Raw genomic sequence first — 12711 nt, 5'->3', positions numbered from 1 at the left:
GGCTTTACCACACCTGTAAGAACATAGCTTAGTGGTCTCTATGGAGAGGCTTGCTATTCTTCTAAAACTATTGATGTCCAGTCATTAATTGCACAAATATTTACTAAACTCTTACCGAGGACCAGTGACCAGAGTTGGCCCAGAATACAAAGCAGCAGGAAAGGTGTGGCCTTCAAGGGGTGAAATAAGTTTACAGACATGGTCCAGAGGGTACAAGCCCATCCTACCAGGTCAAAAAGCCAAGGCTGTGTAGAAGCATGATTATGTGTGATAGTGACACCAGAGGCCTCTCTCCTGACAGTCTTGATGGAGGCAACATCCAGAATAAAAGAGACACCTCGGGCCAGACTCAGGATGCTCTCTCCTCAAAGGGGAGTGCTTTACCCTTGCTGCTATCCCTCTGGGCCATGGTGTCCCTCCCTAAGTGTCTGCACAGTTCACTCTATTGTTAATTCAAAACCCTGCTCAGAAGAAACTCTAGTGTTGAAGCTTAACCCATTAACCTCAAATTAAACAGAAACCCCCTCTTTTTTTTTTTGTTTCTTTCCAACCCCATTCCTGACAGTATGTGATCTCTGATACTGTATATATTCTTGTCCATTTTATTCACTGTTCTAGCCCTAAAACCAAAGTAGTATGTCAGGGTAGATGCGACGAAAACAAACTCAAGTTTAATCAGTCTCCATAAGGACTAGAGAAAAAGTAAGAAAGGGAAGAAGGGGTGAAGGAGGGAGGGAAGGAACAGAAGGGAGCAGGGATGGTAGGAAGGAAGGAAACCATGCAATTGCAATTGAGAAAACTTGAAAAAGTAAACACACATACACAAAAAATTGCCAACTCTTGAATAGTACTAGAATCAAGTATGCTAAAAAAAGAGGTCACAGGAAAAACACTGAAATGCTTCCAAACTTACCAGGCAAAAGTAAAAATAAAATGGCTTCATAAAGAAAGTTGCTTTCCTATTTTTGCTTATCTATTCTCTTATTTATCTCTTCTCAAAAGATTTAAATGCTTGTTGTAGAAAGAACATGTAGTGTCCCAAGATAAAAGAACAAGGGCAGACAGTAATAGGACTGGATGAATGGAAGGTAATTCAGGAGAAGAAAGGGACGATCTCAAGAGGAGCCTGCATGGCTTCCTGAGGTGAATCCCAAGTTGCTTTCTAAGCCAGAGGACCTATGAGTCCAGCATCTTGCAGGACAAGGCAGGGGAAGTTAGCTAAGGCGACTGAAGACAGCCTTCTCTATTTTTAGGGAAAGGGCACTACTTCCTGACTGAACCCAAGAGTCACCGTGAATATAAGAGTTCAATGTGGGCAGACCTGGTGTTTGAATAAATTCTGGTCAATTAAATATACTGGTAGGAAATTTCATTCCCATGTTCCCGTGTTGGCAAGTGATTTTTCTTTTGAGTCCCCCCCCCAACTCAATGTGTGGGTCAAAGCAAACATGTCTGTGACCATAAAGAGGAAGGAGATAGGATCGGTTACATGACTAACTATCCCCATAAAGCAGAAGGCCAAAGCTGTGCAGGAACACAGTCATTTGTGGTATTGAAGCCAGAGACACTTCTCCCAACAGTCATAAAGAGGACTTCGTAAAACCCACAAGGCAGGCACCACACAAATCAGCATTATAAATCCCTACGTTGTGATGATCTCCAATGACAGTGGGGGATAGTGCAAAATGTAATTTAGTTTACACTATGTAAGTGGTGGGCAGGTAGGAAGATATCTCAGGCATATCTCATGATCAAAACCTCTGCTCATCTGGAGGGCTTAGACACAGACTCTGCAGTGTATTTCCCTTAAGTGATTACTTTTTGATATAAAACTCCCAAGCTTCCCTTAAACATTTCAAATGCCACGCTCTTGCTCCCTATCTGTGGTAAGGTGTTCAGGAGGAACAAGGGACCTCTTTCTTTGAGACTATGTGAACTTCAGGTTTTCCTGGCAGCGTTTAGAAGAATTGAGTTGCACTAAGACCAAGGTTGGACTTCCAGACAGGGACCTGGAGTGCGTTATTTCATGACACTTCAAGTCCAAGGCCACTTGCTTGACTGGAGAGCCCATCTGGTAAGGGAACTGGATGTAGGAGCAGAAGAGCTTGGCAGGTCTCCAGTTACATGCCAAGGGAGAATACACGGGCAGGGCTGAAGGTCTCCACAAAAGTCATGTTGTTCCGCGTCTGTTCCAGGTCATGAACTAAAGCATGGTGGAGTTTAGTACCACACAGCGATGCTTCCTGCAAGGCTTGAAGCAATGAGTAATGATGGGGAGGCTGTTTCCAAACTGGGCTCTTGTCACAACTAGAACAAGCACAGCTAAGCTTCATCTCACGCACAGGCAGTCCGTTCTGCCACAGTGTGGTTTGGGAAATGCGCTGCCCCACACAAGTGTCTGAGAACAGCAGGAGAACCACAGCAAGTGTGGGTTTGCCCACAGAACCACGTGGTGACCACAGAAAAGTACACCCATCCGGCAGTACAGAAAGCACAAAAGCACACTGAAAACACACACTGGCTGCCTCAGTTTACCACAGGTGGTGCTATACCCACTACATCCAACTTCAGATAAGCTGCCTTGTATGGCTCTGTAACAACTCAAATGGGACCACAGTAGTAGGCAACCCCTCAGTCATAGGCAAGGCCAGGTACCAAGTTTATTGTGTTTGGTGCACTGTTTAACCCACGAACAACCATAAACAGAGCAACTACTCTTATTAGGCTCCTGTCTTCTCATTTAAAAGAAAAGATTTTAAATATTGTACTTCTAGTTTGATAGAAAAACATCTATGTGCATCTATGCAATTGCATCATTTTGCACAGATGGTGACTTTAAAAAACTGTATCGGGCTACAGAGTTATGGTGTCTTATCACTCAGGGGCCCATACTGCTCTTACCAAAAAAGAAGTCAGGTTTGGTTCCCAGAACTCACATCAGGAGGATTATGGTTGCCAATAACTCCAGAACCAACACCCTCCAGCCTCCATGCTTACCTGCATACATGTAGTACACATAAACTCACAAAGGCACAAACACACGCATACACACACATGCATGCACACACACACGCAAACACAGAGGAGCAAAACTAATTTTTAAAAATGTGTTGCACTAGAGCATAACTGAAGGAACTAGAAAATTATGTAAAATGTTTTAATGTGAATTTTGCTAGAATGCAAACTCAACCAAAAGCTGTTAGATACAAATGGGCACCAGTTCAAGTGTGTGAACTCATGAACTCTGTTAGAGAGAACATGTTAAATAAGCTTTTAAGTAAGTGTGCTCTGTACCACAAAAGTGTCATCCTCCAGACTGTGTGTTTGCTCACTAGAGGAACTAAAAGTGAGCGAAATACGAACCAAGTCTGCCTTACTCAGCATCCCCATGTGATCTTCTCAACCCTCCCTCTGGCCCTTTTCTGTGACCTGCTATGGACAATGTGTCTTCACTGCTCTTTGATGATGGCTTAAAATACTTAACCTGTTTCTCTTAACTCAGCTCTACACCCAAAATGCTACTCCTAAGAGCAGTAGGCTTTCCTGAGAGGAAAGAGGCATGTTATATCACCCACCTGACCAGCCTCTCATTATTGGCTGAGCATGTGATATCTGCTCAGCTTCAGGCTCTGTGAGAGAAACAAGAGTGTTCCACGGAGTAGGCCTAACCAAGAGAATTTCTTAGTTTCCAAATTTGTTCTAGCTGTAACTTTTTTTTTACTCTTAAGATTAATTACTATTTTCATTCTAGCTCTAAGATTTGTTAAAAATATAAATTATATAAATAGCACATTCAGAAAAGAAAATGGACTTGTATTGTTAAGTTTCTGCAAATTACAGCTTCAACAATTGCCTCCTGGCCTTCTGTCTGCCATCATCGAAAACACTGTACCACCAAAATTAACTACATAAAATACAGCTGCATCTGAATATTTTTAAGTAGTAAATACACACATTAAAAACATCAGGTTGACTAACCACTATTTTCCTTCCTTTTTTCATCTTTCAGTATGGTTATTTTGAGAGAGAGAGAGAGAGAGAGAGAGAGAGAGAGAGAGACTAAAGGCTGTAGTAAATTGTGTGGAAAGACATACAATACATACATAGCTATGGAAATATATACCTATATTAATATATATGCATTTGTATATATTACATATAATATGGGAATGTTTTATTTAGCCTAAATATCCTTCTTCTGAATAAGTTATATGTTCTATAGATAACACACACATCTCAGCATGAAAAACTGTGTGGGGTTCCCCCCATATTGCTTCTAGACGAGACACTAAGAATTAAATAGAAATAAAGACTGCAAGATGATGTCAAAAAAGGCTGAAGGGCTGGGGATACAGCACAACTGCCAGAATGCTGGCCTTGCATGCACAGAGCCCTAAGTTTGATTCCAGCATCTATAAACTATATGTGGTAGTGCAAGACTGCAACTCTAGCCTTCAAGAGGCAGAGGCGGGAGACTCAGAAGTCAGAGGTTCAAGATCACCCTCATTTAGGTAGTAAAGCTGAAGTCACCCTGGGCTACAGGAAAGCCTGTCACAAAAATTAGGATTAAAATAGAGTGGCAACCCATTCATGTATTTGCCAGCTCTGAAACTGTACTTGATTTCTCTCTCATTTAAGAAACGCTGCTCAGTCAGTCACTGTTACTGTCTAAGAATGGTGAAGGAAGAACTCTAGGAAATTACAGTGTTACATTCTATGCCTTCAAGTGTTGCCTCCATATTTGATGCTATAGCTTCTCTCAGTGAAGACAATGTCTCCTTATCCCAACAGCATCTGGATGTGAGTATGGCCTTCTGTCAAGATTCCTGCCCTTTCAAAGCATCTCCGTATATGACAGAATGGATGCATTGCTTAGCTGAATCCAGTCAGTAACTTTTGAAAATGTTACAGGACACTCCCCCCCTTGTGCCTACAACAACTTTCCTAGAGTGGCTGTGTTCGAGAAATTTGTTCCAAAGCTCACCTTCCACCTAAGGACAGGGAAAACAGAACCCTCTTCTCAAGGACAGGTAATGGCCATGACCCAGGGTATTCTGAAGTCACCCTGAGCCTAGTAAAAATCTCTTTACAGTTTCCATCCCATGCCTGAGAAAGCTCCTCAACTACCGACCAGCTGAATTAGATACATTTGTGTCACTGTAAACATCTAAGAGCTACTGATACTCCAGAGAGTCCAGCCACACAACTTCCCACCACTCTTGGCACAGGGTCACAGGGCCCAAAGGAAGCAACTAATTTTATGTGAGACTCAGTACTAGAAGTTCAGTATTTTACTTTGTAAAGGTCCTCATGGAAATGTCTTCACTTGTTAAACGATCAACTGAAATTCTCTGACACTTTTGAACCTGTCTCTGTAGAAACAGTTCTATATTTACAGACCTGAGTTCTCTTTTGAGATACTGGATATCAGTCACCAGAATCAAGGTTGACCTCCCTGCTGAGCCTCCATTCAGCTACCATTGCCTTTTGGATAAGCCATTGGGTAAAGTCAGGGCTTGGGTCCATTGCTGGAGAGGAAGTGGGGAAGGAGAACATCCATCATGGATAAGAAGGTAAGCAGGCTCTTCTATTGAGAAGTAACTCAGAATTGATTACTCAGTAGAGTGTCAAAAAAGAGACAAGAAGAGAAAATCCTTGGCTGTACTAGACACCGGAAAGGGGGAAGGAAAAAAAAAGCCACAAAATGAAAACTGCCTTTCAAACATGGTTATAGTTCAGCTTTAAAAAAAAATCACATGATTTTGTTCCTAGCACTATATAATGAAAAGGAGCATTGACATCCAGTGGGAAAGCAGCATTTTATGATCTCAGCAGTAATTACTACAAAGCTCATTTGTAACGGCGTGGCCAACCCTCACTTTGTCTGACCCCAAAAGCCAACGTCCTCTGAAGTCAGAACCAAGGGACTTAAGGTCATGCTTAAAATTATTATAAGTTCAAAAAAGAAATAAACAAACTGACTTCACATTGACAGGCATATGAAATGTTTCCAGTATGAAAGAAAAGTTGGAACCATTGCTCTGTGTCACAAAGCACCAGTGGTCACCACTCAGGAAAACAAACCATGGCTAAACTCATTTTTTAAAAAAACAAGCTCAAGCAGTGTGCCACACTAACAAGAAAATGCCTGGTAGGGGACACGAGGCTCTGCAGCTCAACCCTACCACTCCCCACACCAGCTCCATGTTTACATGCGATCTTGCAGAGTCCCTTGCTTTTCAACACTCAAGCACCAGACTCTAAAAATCAACAGGATGGAGCAAGGAAACAGGAACCCCAGAATATGCTGGGGTCCGTTAAACGCCCTTCTCACTAAAGAAATCAGTGACGTACACAACCCATGCAAAAGGCGACTGCCCAGATGTTCTCTGCCACTTATCCATAAGAGAAAGCAAAATCAGACTTACCGTGGGAAGCCATCCCATAGGCTGACACAGAAGCACAGCCTGTTGACAAGATATGTAACCTCACTGGGCTTAATCTTCCCATCCACCTACTAACCCCTATGACAGCCTGTGTATCTGGCTTTTGAAAAAGAACTTCTGCAAATGTATGGTGGATGAGTAATCGCGGCGACTTCATAAAAGATGCCAAACCCATCACTAGGAAGGGCAGTTTCATTTACTCACTGAATTTTTATGTGCTTTTATGTATTTTCTTTAGTGAAATTACTGGTGTTTTGCTGATGTCAATTCCCTGTCCTTGTCCGAGAGGAAGGAAGCTGCCCGTTTTGTGTATAATTTTTTTCTGGCTCTCTGTCAGCAGGCAGAAATATTGAACTAATATATGAAGGCATGGCTTGGCAGACAAATCAACTTTGATTTGAAAGTTTATATGCCTGCCATTTTCCTAAGTCGTATTAAATAGCTATTCAACCCTCTTCTCTCTCCTTGCATTAAAAATGTCAATATTGTTTGATTACAATAGTTATTAGAAATACTGAATCTGAGGCTTAGATCAATTTTTCATAGTCTCTCCACTTGATCTTTGCATTAAAACCTGAGTAGTCTATCCTTCTAGAATTTTCTATGTATATATCTCCTGGAGGTACACACACACACACACACACACACACACACACACACACAAATGCATAGACAAACAAAGTCACATTCTTTAAAAGCACTAAAACCCTGTAGACTGACAAGTATTGAACATAACAATATTCCAGATGTTATGAGGGTAACAGGGGTCACAAACAATAGCATATTTTCATTGAGATCAAAGCAATATCTGTAATCAAGCACACTAATATTTCTTCTAGAAAACATGAATATTAAACTAAGTGTGATAATAAAGCTTATAAATGACCTTCTGTCAACTTAGGCTAGGCCAAAAAACATATCAGAAAAAAAATCAACATCCTTCAACATTCTAGGGGACCTTCTGATTTCAGAACTGTGAATAGGGATGTCTGACCTATACTTTTACTCGGTTAGTGAACTAAGTTTTGAATTCTTCAGCTGTTTCATCATATACATTCATAAAGGGAAATTTTGACCACAATTCAGACAGAATTAAAGCCACTATTGTACCTCACCATGCAGAGTGCTAAAAAGCTTTACTCATGAATGTATCAAACACATCCTTTGTGTACCAGCTTGGCCATATGCAAACACACACACACACACACACACACACACACACACACATACACATGCATACATGCATGCATACACATGCATGCATGCGCACACATGTATGCACATATGCACACACAAATACACATATAACTCTCTAGTGTTAAAAAAACAATGGTTTGTCCAAGAAAACATTACAAGGCATGGTGCTACTGTAGTAATTTTATGTTGGTGCCATGTGGACACATGTTTTCATTTAGTCTCCTCAGCACCTTTAAGGCATTTCCTAGGAGAAAAACAAAAACAAAACTCTCTTTTCATGAGTTTACAAGGAATCAGAGATAGCTTTGGCATTGGAAGTCAGAGGTCTCCATCCTCTCACTGCCCTGCATGTAGGGGCCTTAAGCTTGGTCACTCAGGAAAGCTAGAACCAGCAGTGTGGCATGTTCACTGGTAGGGGAAGACAAGAGTGTAGCTGGGAAGCTTTGGCAGCGGGGCTTTGCTGTGTGGCAGCATTAGAAGGATATCAATAACGTATGTGCCAGTCTGTGTGTCCACGGACAACATCCATTATCCCCATGGGCCCAGGAGTGCCGTGCTACTGCCTTGCTCCTTACTGCACATCGCTACCTTACTCTTGGGCTTCACAGGGCTCCAGGGCTTCTGGGAGTCCTTTAAACTCTCTTTGGGCTTACTGGGAGAGTCCAGCTTAAAATATAGCCAGGAAATCTGATGGCCAGAGAAGGAAAGTTCTTTTAATGAAGTGAGGCAGAGTGATATAGTGCAGAGATCTGATCATGACCTGAAAGTCAAAGACTGCAACCTCCAATTCCCCAGTTACATTAACTGACTCCAGGCCCAAGGACACACATACTGCATTAGCTGCGCCTCTCATAGCTATGAAATAGCTGCTCAGAATAAAGAAATACATTCTTTGAGGTGGTCATTCTTTGCTCATTCAGACACGCCCTGAGCATCTGTGATCTGCGACACCCTCAGCCAAATACAAGTTCATGGGTCTGGCTGGTCTAACAAAGGATACTATCATATGTCCAGTCCAATCTGAGGTTCAGAAAAATCATAAGCAACTCTCACTATAAGCTTGTCCCAGATTTGAAATACACTTTGCTTAAAGTCCCACTTTCAGGTTATGTTTATACTAAAGTGGTATTTAGTCTATAACACAGATTTTACTGATATCAAGAGCTCTCCTACTGGGTGTTCCACAGAGCAGCAGAGATGCCCGAGTGGTTGGTTATCACAGACCTTTGCTTAAGTGTCAGAGGCTGGGGATGGTGTCTATACAAGAAGCGAATCAGCCAAAAACTGAACACGGTGTGAACAGGGAAAGGGCTGTGAAGGGGCTGCAGGGTGTGACACAGGAAATAAGGATAGAGTGCACTGGAAGACAGGAGGGCGAAGGACAAGCCTGTCCAAGAATGAACGCTAAAGGAAAGACCAGATTACAGAAAATGAAACAGCCCATAAAAATGGAGCACGTCTTAACCTAGTCACTAGCCACTTGATAAAGAGTTGCCCACTCCTTTGCAGGACCAAATTGCATGACCCTGAATAAGAGGATTCTTTGCCTTGCCCCATCCCAGCCCTAACCTGGAGATGGAAAAATGTAATAAGCAGGGACGCAAACCCAGCACCAATGAACGCCTGGCCACTACCATCTGTTTATGACCTCAGAAGAGACTGAACCAGGGACTGCCCAGCCCAGCTCCACAGGAGTTAGGAAAGAACAGGGTGGGGTCAGGGTATGGATACTGTATTTACTTGCTTAGATCTTGAAGCAATTAAAACCAAGTATTGGCAAGATCGAGGACCAAGCAAAACCCCAGGTCATTGCTGCTGATGAAATGTAAATTAAGACACTTGCTCTGAGGGACTGGCTGGACCCTGGGACTAAGGGCATATACACATATACACAAACATATATACACACATACATACATACATACATACATACACATTCATACATGCATACATTCATTCATTCATACATATATACATACAGACAGGACATTCATACCTATATACATATAGTCAGGACATTCATACATACATGCGCATACATACATACATACATACATTCATTTATACACATATGTATATATACATTCATATAAACACACATAAAACATTCATACATTCATTCATACATACATATACATAAAAAGACATTCACACACACACACACACACACACACACACACACACACGCAGACACCACCCTGTGAGCCTTGATTTGCTCTGCCTCTGGCTGAGTGTCATCTGTATTCACCACTCCCTGCTGCCTTTGCAAAGCCCCCTCCAGTTACACCCACAACCCAAGATTAACCTTTCTAAAGCTTGCCTTTTACTCTGTCATTCTGCCATTCCTCCATGGACAAACTTAATAAACATTTGCTGACTGAGTAATTGGCAGGTTCAAGTTGAGAAAGCTTTACTAACCTAGCATAGAGGGGCAAAGAGGGCAGGCAAATAACTCAGACATCCCCAAATGTGCAGGGTAGCTCCCTGAAACACCTCATAAAAATGAAATCATAGCTAGAAACCCAGGTCATCAAGGAGTACGCGTGCAAATACATCTTGAGGATCTGGGTGAGTTACTTAATGAGAGACACTCACAAAAAAAAAAAAAAAAGACTGGATTACAATGTCTGCCCTCACGACCAGTGTCATAGCACACAGCCACAGGTAGGTTTTGGATCTAATAGACCTTCCTGTGTATGACGAGGAAAGAAAAACTAGTCACATGTAGCATGGAAAAGAGAAGAAACAAGGAAGAGAAAGACAAGAAAAGAAAAACCAAGCCAACTCTTGGGTGTCTTTGAAATTGTCTGCGAGTGTCCTCCTTTGTGCTGACTCTCTGAGAGCAGGCATATCATTCATTGGTCAAGGTAATAAGGGGTGGGGGTATGCAAGTGCTGACAGCTGCCACTTACCCTCGCCTACCTCCTGCCAGGCATCATGCCGACCTGTACCTTAGGTGACTCCATGCGCATCACCGGTCAATATTTACAGCAAGCACTGTGCTGGCCATGGCATACGCATCACCTCATTTCACCCTCTAGCAATTCTGCAGAGCTCAGCAGCACTATCCCACTGTCCAGAAGAGAGGAGAGACAGAGAGGGGACAGCTAACATGTCTCCTCCAATTCCTTCTGAGTCCTAGGATAAGGTAAGACCAAGTAGAGTTAAAAATACCAGGTTGGAAATGCCACAGGGGGCTAGCTAAAGCTGGGAGGATAAAGGGAAACAGATACAGCAAAGATTATGGCAACGTAAAACCAGAGAGTCACAGACAGTGGGATGGAAGTCCTTTTAGGGCAGTAGTTCTCAACCTTCCTAATGTAGCAACCCTTTAATTCAGCTCCTTGTATTATGGTGAGTTGCTACTCATAATGGTGATTTTGCTACTGTTATGAATTAATCTAAAAAAATTTTTTTTGGAGAGAGAGAGGTTTGCTAAAGGGGTTGCAGCCCACAGGCTGGAAACCCCTGCTTTAGAGAAATGTAAGGAACCCCAGCTAAGGAGGCGCGTTTAGTTAAGTTCCGGGTTATATGTTCTAACAGGTAAGAGTCGTACTTTCCATTGCTCACACAAAGCTAAGCATCTGCTGCACCGCACAGCTCTTGTGCTGCTCAATGTACTGAAATGAACAGAGAGGGTAAGGTCTCCACCGCTATGAAGTGATAGGATTGGGAGAAGAATATAAATAAACCCGATAATAGACTCCGTGAAGGTAAGGGTAGCAAGGGCTCAGAACAACAGCAAGGTCAAACTGAGGCAACTAAGGGATGAAGGGATGGGAGTGTAGCCCCGGAGAGTAATTATGGAGCAAAGGTGTAAGGGCAGAAAGCAAATAAGCTCAGGGTATGGTTAGAAGTCAGGTCTTCTAAGCAGAGACTATCTGGATGGGATGCATTACTGCTTGAGCGGTGGGGAGTTCAGTCCAGCTACAGCACAGGCATATGAGTGAAAAAAATAAAGAAGTCATTCCAGGGTGGATAACGGGTCAAACTGTAGACGGCTCTTTAAGCCACTGTACACCCATGAGTCTCCAGCTTTGGCAGAACCGCTTGCAGAATCTGGTGCAATCAAAAGGGCCCCCATTCTGAACACTACATTCCCCAATACCACTTTGGGTTAGAGGTTAACACCTCCCGGACATTCCGCCTGGACAGAGCTAGAACTTGATCCTGCAGATGAGCACAGTCCCCACTGCACCAAAGAACACCTTTACTTTACCTATCCCTGTGCGGTGTGAGGACAGTAAGGTGGCCTGGGGAATGGCGGGGCTTCCCCAGTGTCTGAGGAAGCCCTTGTTTCAATGTTCTCATCAAAGCCAGGAGGTCATCTTTGAGGACTGATGCTCTAAGGGCTGACCCCACAGTTATGAGCTGAGACATATGTCATCTGTCACAGTGCTTAGATACAAGATTGTGTCGGGAAGATTCTTAAAACCCCCAGTAAAGATGAATGCATGCAATAGCAGACAAAATGGACATGATCCAGCAACCCGGGAAGGGAACCCACCAGTTTGTAGTTCTATGTGGGTATGTCCATGTGTCTATACATATTTACACACTTGGATTTATTTCATTTTAGATAAAATTATTTGTTTATTCTGTTACTACTAAAGTCTCAGTGCACAACACAGTTTCTACCACAAACTAAATGCTCAACCAATAGTTGTCGAATGGGTGAAAAAAAATCCAAAGTGCCTTTTGGAAATTAGTCTACAACCCAGATTCTTAGATGGCGGGTCATCATCACCCAAACAGGGTCACATGACAAATGTTTGGGACATGAAAAAGTTGCCAACGGTAAAAGGTTACTGAATGCACAATAACAAAGTTGAATTGAGGATCAAATGCATAAAGAGCCAGAGGTGTTCCTGGCAGTGCTCGCCCACAGTGAGCATGGAACTTCATGGCAGCCTCTGTTCTGGGCACACAGTCAGTGCGGTTTGCACTACACGTGCCGTCGTGCCACGTGATGCCAAGGAATGCTGCTCATGTTTGAGACTCCTGCCTTTATGAATTGTGAGGTTTTTCCCGTACATACAAAATGTTCTGCTATTTTAGAAGCATATGG

The 12711-nt window shown here is 42.7% G+C and overlaps 1 protein-coding gene across 23 annotated transcripts in view; it reads right to left on the bottom strand.

The window, feature by feature from the left end:
* The window catches only part of Mitf (melanocyte inducing transcription factor), a 213232-nt gene that overhangs the window by 116676 nt on the left and 83845 nt on the right, over positions 1-12711 (bottom strand). The window contains exon 1 of one of the 23 annotated variants that reach the window (XM_087656058.1): positions 6429-6725. The gene's annotated coding sequence lies outside the window, so the exon portion shown is untranslated. 23 annotated transcript variants of the gene reach the window in all.

The sequence above is a fragment of the Rattus norvegicus genome, chromosome 4 (genome assembly GCF_021556685.1).
Source record: "Rattus norvegicus strain SHRSP/BbbUtx chromosome 4, alternate assembly SHRSP_T2T, whole genome shotgun sequence".
NCBI lineage: Eukaryota > Metazoa > Chordata > Mammalia > Rodentia > Muridae > Rattus > Rattus norvegicus.
Note: the sequence above shows the minus strand (reverse complement) of the source record. Positions and strands in the feature narration are given on the sequence as shown.